Source organism: Pleurodeles waltl, chromosome 5 (assembly GCF_031143425.1).
Source record: "Pleurodeles waltl isolate 20211129_DDA chromosome 5, aPleWal1.hap1.20221129, whole genome shotgun sequence".
NCBI classification, from domain to species: Eukaryota; Metazoa; Chordata; class Amphibia; order Caudata; family Salamandridae; genus Pleurodeles; species Pleurodeles waltl.
This window is the reverse complement of record NC_090444.1, coordinates 1,338,044,590-1,338,054,589: the sequence shown is the minus strand read 5'-3', so window position 1 is coordinate 1,338,054,589 and position 10,000 is coordinate 1,338,044,590. Positions and strand designations below refer to the sequence as shown.

The 10,000-nt window shown below is 47.5% G+C and overlaps 2 non-coding genes and 1 pseudogene across 2 annotated transcripts; all 3 read right to left on the bottom strand.

Annotated features, from left to right (window-relative positions):
- Positions 1 to 665: 665 nt before the first annotated feature.
- LOC138297594 (U2 spliceosomal RNA) lies at positions 666 to 858 on the bottom strand. The gene has a single exon (XR_011204172.1). It is a non-coding gene; the product is annotated as a U2 spliceosomal RNA (small nuclear RNA).
- A 7,943-nt stretch (positions 859 to 8,801) lies between these two features.
- On the bottom strand, positions 8,802 to 8,992 carry LOC138297534 (U2 spliceosomal RNA). Its single transcript, XR_011204133.1, has one exon. It is a non-coding gene; the product is annotated as a U2 spliceosomal RNA (small nuclear RNA).
- Positions 8,993 to 9,827: 835 nt separating this feature from the next.
- LOC138297562 (U2 spliceosomal RNA) lies at positions 9,828 to 10,000 on the bottom strand (annotated as a pseudogene).

The following is a 10,000-nucleotide window of genomic DNA, read 5'->3' as shown; positions in this document are numbered from 1 at the left end:
TCCCAGAATCCTCAGCAGTCGCCTCATTATGCGTCCATTAGCATACCCACGTTGCCCCAGTTTCTAGTTTTTGCATGCCCCTCCCCTTCCTGTCCACTGCCTCCAGCCCCTTGGTCGGGAGGCCTGGCCACCCTGGACAGCACCCCTGGCAGCAAGTGGCCGGCACCCTCGCCCTCGCTTACCCAGGACTCTGTTGCCCTGTAGCTTAGGCCTATAGATAAGGCTCGGCCGTTCGTGGCCGTTCGTTAGGCCGTTCGGGGGGCAGGCAAAGAAGGCAAAGGACTCTGCCTCTTCCTTCTACCCAGAGAAGGCATGGACAGTGTCCAGCTCTTCTGTTCTGGCCACAGGGCAGCTCCCCCCCCCCCCTGTCTCTCTCTCTCTCTCTTCTCTCACTCTCTCTCTCTCTCTCTCTCTCTCTCTCTCTCTCTCTCTCTCTCTCTCCCCCTTCCTTCCTTATTTCCTTCCTGTCTTACCAACGCGGTAGGGCTAAAACGAAATAAATAATTAATTAAATCAATCAATCAATAAATAAAACAAGACACGGCTGCCAAAAAGTGGCCAGGTTGGTTTTATTTACACCCAAAGACATTAGCGCCACTTTACAGAAAGCCAGTGAAACGCTCCTTTTGCATCTTTTTTTTCAACAGCATGTGTTTCCCCGGGTGGGGAGGTGCACCATTCCTGGAGGTACTGCAATACCAGGTTGATGCGTGGAGTGGACAGAGCAAGCTCCTATTCCATCTCCCTGTTCCAAAAATCAATTTAATATATGGTCCCCAGATAGAGGACGTATCAGATATTAAACCTATAAGAACAGATACGTTTTAAAATAGTTTTTATTGAAATTCAAAAAGGAACAATACATAATAAATACAAGAAGGCAATATACACAAAGGCAGGGGAATGCGGCGACCCCTAATAATACCTTAGTAAATATAGAAACACATAGCCACGTCAATGTGGCAGACAACAAACATACAAAATTATTCACAAGTGCAAGACCCACCACCCTGACACCCTCCTGATAAACCTATTAGACAAAATACATGGGTTGTAACAAATACATAGCTCTTACTAAAATGTTTTGTATCTAGCAGATTAATATAAAGAACTACCTCATCCTAGCCTAATGCCAACATTAGATTTCCATCAAGACCATCCATTTTTGCCAACATTTTACTAAAGAGAGCTGTGCATAAAAAAAGGACAAAAAATGTTTTCATAACTGCAGAAGACAGGAGACCAGCTCACACCCATCACAGGCGGAGCCCAACAAAGGCAGAGCGCAGGGGACAAGAGTCCAACTCACACCCATCACAGGTGGAGCACAGGCGACCAGCCCCTTGCCCATTACAGGCAGAGCGCAGGAGACGAGAGTCCAGCTCACACCCATCACAGTTGGAGCACAGGAGACCAGCCCTTGCCAATCACAGGCAGGAGCGCAGGGAGACAAGAGTCCAGCTCACACCCATTACAGGTGGAGCACAGGAGACCAGCCCTTGCCCATCACAGGCAGAGCGCAGGAGACAAGAGTCCAGCTCACGCCCATCACAGGTGGAGCACAGGAGACCAGCCCCTTGCCCATTACAGGCAGAGCGCAGGAGACAAGAGTCCAGCTCACACCCATCACAGGTGGAGCACAGGAGACCAGCCCTTGCCCATCACAGGCAGAGCGCAGGAGACAAGAGTCAAGCTCACGCCCATCACAGGTGGAGCACAGGAGACCAGCCCTTGCCCATCACAGGCAGAGCGCAGGAGACAAGAGTCCAGCTCACACCCATCACAGGTGGAGCACAGGAGACACGCCCTTGCCCATTACAGGCAAAGCACTGGAGACAGGAACCCAGGAAACCAGCCCTTTTCCAATCGCCCAAAACCATTTCCTAGCTCTCATCCTTTATGGATGAAGCATATGAGATGATCTATTGTTCAGCATAGGTCAAAATACTCTTCAATTTGTGACTAAGACTAGGCGCATGTTGCCCTGAAAGAAACTAGAAGAAAAAAAATCTTGGCTGATGTAATAACCCCAATGGAATCCTGCCTCTTTTCATGGCGGGTGAAAGATCCAAACACTGGTCGCCCAATACCATCCTTTCCTTCTCACATCTTGCTGAAAATACTCCTGGATTGCCTTCTGGGCCATCTTCCAGACTGCATTTGGTTTCAAAACATCTCTTTTCAACACTAGGATGTTTCTGGAATCCCACAGGGCTTTTTTAACTGCAGATACAATGCACCAGACAACCCTCCACTGTTCTGGTTGCCAGGGGCCCATTCCAGTCCCATGCATGACTAGACGGTATGTGAGCTGCTCTTCTAAAATGTGATGGCTAAAATACTTCAGGGAACGCCTCCAGACTACTGAAGCGAATTGGCAATCCCAAAAAACATGAGCCGCAGACTCTTCTTCCCAACAACCCTCCCTAGGACACACAGCAGAAGTTGAAAGAGACCTACGAAACAAAGCTCTCCTAGTTGGCAATACCTCATGTACCGCCCTCCAATGGAGATCTCGATGGAAACCCAATATCCTTGGATGGGCCATCCCAAGCCAGGCGGCTCTGGATCTGTCTTCTGCCATTGCTGGCACTGTTGTCACAGGTAATCTGCTAGACACAAAAGCAAAAATAACTTTAAAAGACTTCCAACAAAAAGATTGTAACATGTGCAGTTGATTATTGCATAAAAACTGTTTAACAAAAGCATAACACTCAGGAGATGAAAAGGCAAGGGGAGAAATATTAGTTGTTACCCACATACCCAGAGATCTCAGAACAAAACCCAAATTATATCTTACAAAAAAAACCTGCTTTAGAAGTTGCAAAGAAAAACATATGTAAATGAACAACCACAAAATACAAATGTAATACATATCTTAAGTCAGGTAAATTCATACCACCCCGCTTGCCGTGGTTTATACACTATTTCTCTAGCAAGAGGCTCCATTGCACCTTTCCAGAAGAAAAGAGCTAACTTCCTTGCTAGGATCACTTGGACCCTCTTTGGAGGTGGAAATACTGCAGCTATGTAAAACAAAGAAGGTAATAGAACAGTTCTTAACACAAAAACCCTCCCTTCAAAAGACAAGTCCCTTAATGACCACAGTCCAAGTGTCCTAGAGACTTGTGGGATCTTCTCCATCCAGTTCTTCACGCCTCTTCCTTCACGGTCAAACTTGATCCCCAGCACTGTAACAGTCTCCTCCACCCTCTGGACTTCTGGACAAGGATCCTCCTGCCATGTGCCATATAACATACATTGGGATTTATGACCATTCAGTTTAGCACCAGAAGCTTGGCAATATGTATTAACTTTTCCTAAAGCTCTTCTAACAGACGCTCTGTTTGTACACAGCAGAGTGACATCATCCATGTACAGTTGGATTTTAACAGACTGCCCCCCACTCCCTGGCACATGTACTCCTGTAATATGGGGATCCCCTTCAATCATTTTGCTAAGACATTCAATGGCACAGACAAATAAAATTGGAGACATAGGACACCCTTGTCTTACCCCACTCTTTACCCTGAAGCCCCGAGACAACCACCCATTGTAAAGTACTCTGCTGCTAGAAGCCTCATATATCCATTTAATCCATTGCACAAACAGTAATGGAATACCCATTGCTTCTAGTATCTTCCACAAAAACCCATGTGACAACCGGTCATATGCTTTTTCAAAATCCAGACTTAAGAGAGCCAAAGGTGAACATCTGTCAAGCTGAAAGCGAATACAATCCCTCACAAGTGATAAGCAGTCTGAAACCCTCCTTCCCTTGACTGCACTTACCTGGTCTGCTGAGATCAGACCAGAGGCAAGCGCACCCACCCTCTGAGTCAAAAGCTTCATGTACAATTTATAATCAGCATTCAACAGGGTGATAGGCCGCCAGTTCTTTAAGTCAGCTCTGTCACCCTTCTTGTGGAGCAGAACAATAACTCCCTCACAGAACTCCTTAGGAGCACCCCCAACAATTTTCCGCTCCCTACAGACTTCCAGCAGAGAGCTCTTCAAAGCTGGCCAAAACTCCTTATACAGCTCAATGGGAAGTCCATCTGGACCAGGCGACTTATCTCCCCCAAAAGAACTCATGGCCTTGTCAAGCTCCTCAACTGAGAAGTCCTCCACCAGGCCCTTTTTTTGCTCCAACGTCAGTGTATCTTGTAGCACTGTCAATGAAGCTGTTGACTCAGAGGGGTTCACTTCTTTCTCTGAATATAGATCCTCAAAAAACTCTACCACCAGCTCGCCCATCTCCTCTTTCTTAGTCCTCCACCTCCCTTGACCATCCTTCCAACCTTCCACTGTCTTCTTCTCTTCCACCACTTTCTTAAAGAAGTACCTTGAACATTTTTCATTACCATCCACCCATTCTGCTCTGGCAGTATTCTTTACAGCATCTAAACGCTGCAAATAAACCTCCTCAATCTGACTTTCTAAGTCCCTTACTTCACTTACAACATCCATACCCAATCTTGCCATGCCATACATCCTTTGTAATCTGCCTTGTAACACATTCAGTTCATTCTCCTTTTCTTTTGCCATCTTCCTCCCTTCCTCCCTAAAAAATTGCCCAATTCGTCTCTTAACCCACAACCACCACTCAGTCCAGCTTGCAAAGAAATCTCTCAAGGTTTTCCATCCTTCAAAGTGCTTCAAAAAGCACCTCCGCAACCTCTCATCCTTCAAGAGGGTAACATTCAGTTTCCATATGCCCCTTCCATGCACCTGTGCATTATCCATCAATATCTCAGCCACTAAAGCCATATGGTCTGAAAAGAAGACTGGTTTTAGAATACATTTCTCACAGCTCAGATCTTTAGATACAAACACAAAATCAATTCTGGATTTGAGCCTCAAATCTGGCCCATGCCAAGTAAAGAAACCCCTTTCCTCCCCATCCCCATCCCCATCCTGTGCTCTGGACCTCCTCCCAGCCTGTGGATTAGCCTGTAGAAAGGCATCCTTTAAACTAAAATCACTTAAAAGTTCCTTAAGAACATGACCTGTTTTGTCCACAGGACGCCCACTCCCAGTATCTCTACAGGATAAACCGGTGTTAAAGTCTCCTGCCCAAATAAAACTGCCCCTAGTTAAACATGCACCCCTACAAACTTTATCAAAAAGGTGTGCTCTTTCTTCCTTATCAGCTGGAGCATAGGTATTTAACAAAGTAAAAGGCACTCCTTCAAATTTCCCTCTTACCCGTATGGCTCTTCCTGGTTTTAATATTTTTGTGTCACTAATGCTTACCTTTCTGCTTGCCACCAAAACTGCAACCCCACTATTGCGATTGCTGTCTTCACCTGACCAAAATGAAGGACCTTTCGCCCATCCATGCTGCCACCATGAGTAGTCCATCCTAAAAGGAATCTGACATTCCTGTAGACAAAAAATATCGACCCCCTTCATCTCCCCCAAACAGAACAATACTTTGTCTCTCCTGTCTTCCCCACATACTCCCCTTACATTAATAGAAACAACTTTTAATGCCATAAACAAAAACAATTGAAAATATAAAAATTGACAGATGTTATCCATACTTACTTACCGGACGGAAAGGACTCGGGAACCTCAAACATTTCATCTTCGCTATTTCCCAATTCCCCCAACAGTGCCATTTCAAGAGGATCTTTCTTGGGTCCAGTGTCTTTCTTATTGGTCACCTTACCATCCTCCCCCCCATCCTTCTTTCCTTGCTTTCCCATGGATTTACCTTCCTTTTTTTGTGTTTTAGGAGCGACCTCACCTTTGTCTGCAGTGGCTTTTCTTATTCTCATAGTCCTGACATTCCCCCCTACAGGTTGTGGGAGCCTCTGAGACAAAGCATTTTGTGGGGCAGAAAGTTGCTGACCCCCTGACCCAGTTACCTTACCACTATCCTCAACTCCCTTCTTTTTCCCATTCCCATACCCACCACTTTGGCTTTTATCAGTCTGCTGCATACCTTGCGAATTACCATCATCCTGTATGTTCTTCAACACGGCATCTTCAGATGAGTTTTCCACTTTCTTCTTTTTCGCTGTTTCCTGTTCTTCAGCTTCCTCCAGACTCTTCCTTCTCTCCAACTTTCTCTCCAACTTCATGCGTTCTACTTCCAACTTTTCTTCCATTTCCACTATGTGTCTCTCAATCTGAGTCACCCCCTCACTGTCCTTTTCCCCTTCTTCCTCCATCCCTACTTCTAGGGGATCCTGTCCTGGTGGAATGGCCCACTTATCAGAGTCATCCATGGACTCTTCTCCATCTGAAGAGACTGGACTCCAGAACTTACCCTTCAATTTTGTCTTTTGTTGGACTGTGATCTCACTATCCTCATGTTCTCCCCTTGCACATCCTGAGGGCAATTGCACAAAAGCACTATCTGACAGCTCCAGCACACTTTCGTCCCCTGAACTAAATGCTTTCTGTCCCCCTGCTTGCCCCTGACAACCACTCACGCCTTCACCAGCATCATCATTAAGTCTTTCCTGACTCCTTGTGATACATACTTTCACCTTATCAGTTTCCTCACAATTTACCTTAGTTGGTCCATCTGTGGGTCCTTGATCTTTTTGCCTTTCTTTTGCCTCTCTTACCATTTCTTCCCCTACTACCTGAATACTTACCTCACCCCCTGCAGTACCATTGGTGCCAACTCCTTCTACAGGCCATAGTGGTTTCTTTAATTTATTCGCAAAAGACATAGGGCAATCACGGTACAAGTGTCCTTCCTTCCCACACAAATTACACAACTTTCTTTCTTCACATTCCTTTGCCACATGCCCCTCCCGTCCACAATTGGAGCAAATCAGCTTTTTGCATTCCGCCTGTATGTGATCTCTCCCCCCACATTTCCTACACAACTTAGGTTGACCAGCGTAAAAAACCAAAACTCTATTTGCACCCAACATAAAGGAAGGTGGTAGATGGCACAAACCTCCCATCCCAGTCTGATTTACTTTCAATTTAACTGCTATTTTCCATGACCCATTCCAAATTCCCAAAACGTCACGCACTTTTTCAAGATTATGGACAGTTTCGCAATTCCTTTTTAGCCACATCAAAATATCATGTTCACTTACAGTTTCATTATAAACTTTAAGTACAAGCATTTTTGAACTTACGTCAGTGAGACCATCAACATTAAAGCAAGCCAATTCATTTTGCCCACGTTCCTTCTCATATATAGCCCAGAAATTATTAAAACAAACTACAGATTGAAAACTGACATCCCACCCATTACCAGCAGGCAGTGCTATAACACAGAATAAATCACATGCTTCAATACGTAACAACTTTTGTAAAACAACTTTCACAAAATCAACTCTCGACATTACTAGTTTCTTTTCACCTACCAGAAATTCCTGCTTGATCGTGAAGCGCACACAAAAGTGCCTTCTCACCCCCACTCTGGGGCTTGTCTGCGACATTCTGCAAAAAAGAAAGGGAGCAGGCTAGAAGGGAAAGGGCTAAAGAAAGTCAGAAAGCTAGGGTAGAAAGAAACAAAAGAAAAGAGAGACCGTTGTACCTGTGCCTGTAAACAATATGCACACAACAGACATTCCCCCCTGCCCCCACCAGCAAAGACCCCCCTCCCCCAGCACCTAGGCGCCAAGGGTTGAGAGCCCCCACCGGCGGGGCACAGAGGGGAAGAACGCACAAGAAAAATACACAAAAGTAATTCCCCAAATGCTGGAAACCCAAATCGCTTCACAGAACTCCCCCTCTGCCGCTACCCGACCGCCACAGAGCATCAGCCTTGCCCCGGACATGCCAGGGAACGAAGGCCCGTCTCCATGACAGTGGCCGCAAACAAAGAAAGAGCTTCCTCCAGCTATGGACACTGCAGCTGACTATGCGCAGCCTGGCCCCGGACAAGCCAGGGAAACGCAGGCCCAGCACACCCAGACCACAGCAACCACAACCAGCCCCAGACAGACCAAATGCAGCAAGCTACACTTGATCTTAGCCAAAAGGCCGAGAAGCGATAACCCGAAGAGGGGCCAGAATTCTCTCCTCACCGGCCGGTCTCCCTGGCTGACTCGGGCTGGCGCCGTCCTTTCCTTGGCCGTTCACGGGCCTTTCGCCTCTTTTCCCCATCTCTTGGCAAGAGCTCAGCCAGTGACAAAAGGAAAAAGAGGCCCTGGCGTCGGGGGCGGGGGACTTCCGGCTCCCAGAATCCTCAGCAGTCGCCTCATTATGCGTCCATTAGCATACCCACGTTGCCCAGTTTCTAGTTTTTTGCATGCCCCTCCCCTTCCTGTCCACTGCCTCCAGCCCCTTGGTCGGGAGGCCTGGCCACCCTGGACAGCACCCTGGCAGCAAGTGGCCGGCACCTCGCCCTCGCTTACCCAGGACTCTGTTGCCCTGTAGCTTAGACCTATAGATAAGGCTCGGCCGTTCGTGGCCGTTCGGGGGCAGGCAAAGAAGGCAAAGGACTCTGCCTCTTCCTTCTACCCAGAGAAGGCATGGACAGTGTCCAGCTCTTCTGTTCTGCCACAGGCAGCTTCCCCCCCCCCCCCTGTCTCTCTCTCTCTCTCTCTCTCTCTCTCTCTCTCTCTCTCTCTCTCTCTCTCTCTCTCTCTCTCCCCCTTCCTTCCTTCCTTATTTCCTTCCTGTCTTACCAACGCGGTAGGGCTAAAACGAAATAAATAATTAAATAAATCAATCAATCAATAAATAAAACAAGACACGGCTGCCAAAAAGTGGCCAGGTTGGTTTTATTTACACCCAAAGACATTAGCGCCACTTTACAGAAAGCCAGTGAAACGCTCCTTTTGCATCTTTTTTTTCAACAGCATGTGTTTCCCCGGGTGGGGAGGTGCACCATTCCTGGAGGTACTGCAATACCAGGTTGATGCGTGGAGTGGACAGAGCAAGCTCCTATTCCATCTCCCTGTTCCAAAAATCAATTTAATATATGGTCCCCAGATAGAGGACGTATCAGATATTAAACTGATAAGAACAGATACTACACTTGATCTTAGCCAAAAGGCCGAGAAGCGATAACCCGAAGAGGGGCCAGAATTCTCACCTCACCGGCCGGTCTCCCTGGCTGACTCGGGCTGGCGCCGTCCTTTCCTTGGCCGTTCACGGGCCTTTCGCCTCTTTTCCACATCTCTTGGCAAGAGCTCAGCCAGTGACAAAAGGAAAAAGAGGCCCTGGCGTCGGGGGCGGGGGACTTCCGGCTCCCAGAATCCTCAGCAGTCGCCTCATTATGCGTCCATTAGCATACCCACGTTGCCCAGTTTCTAGTTTTTGCATGCCCCTCCCCTTCCTGTCCACTGCCTCCAGCCCCTTGGTCGGGAGGCCTGGCCACCCTGGACAGCACCCTGGCAGCAAGTGGCCGGCACACTCGCCCTCGCTTACCCAGGACTCTGTTGCCCTGTAGCTTAGGCCTATAGATAAGGCTCGGCCGTTCGTGGCCGTTCGGCAGCGGGGGCAGGCAAAGAAGGCAAAGGACTCTGTCCATGCCTTCTCTGGGTAGAAGGAAGAGGCAGTGTCCAGCTCTTCTGTTCTGCCACAGGCAGCTCCCCCCCCCCCCTGTCTCTCTCTCTCTCTCTCTCTCTCTCTCTCTCTCTCTCTCTCTCTCTCTCTCTCTCTCTCTCCCCCTTTCTCCCCCTTCCTTCCTTATTTCCTTCCTGTCTTACCAACGCGGTAGGGCTAAAACGAAATAAATAATTAATTAAATCAATCAATCAATAAATAAAACAAGACACGGCTGCCAAAAAGTGGCCAGGTTGGTTTTATTTACACCCAAGACATTAGCGCCACTTTACAGAAAGCCAGTGAAACGCTCCTTTTGCATCTTTTTTTTCAACAGCATGTGTTTCCCCGGGTGGGGAGGTTGCACCATTCCTGGAGGTACTTGCAATACCAGGTTGATGCGTGGAGTGGACAGAGCAAGCTCCTATTCCATCTCCCTGTTCCAAAAATCAATTTAATATATGGTCCCCAGATAGAGGACGTATCAGATATTAAACTGATAAGAACAGATACTACACTTGATCTTAGC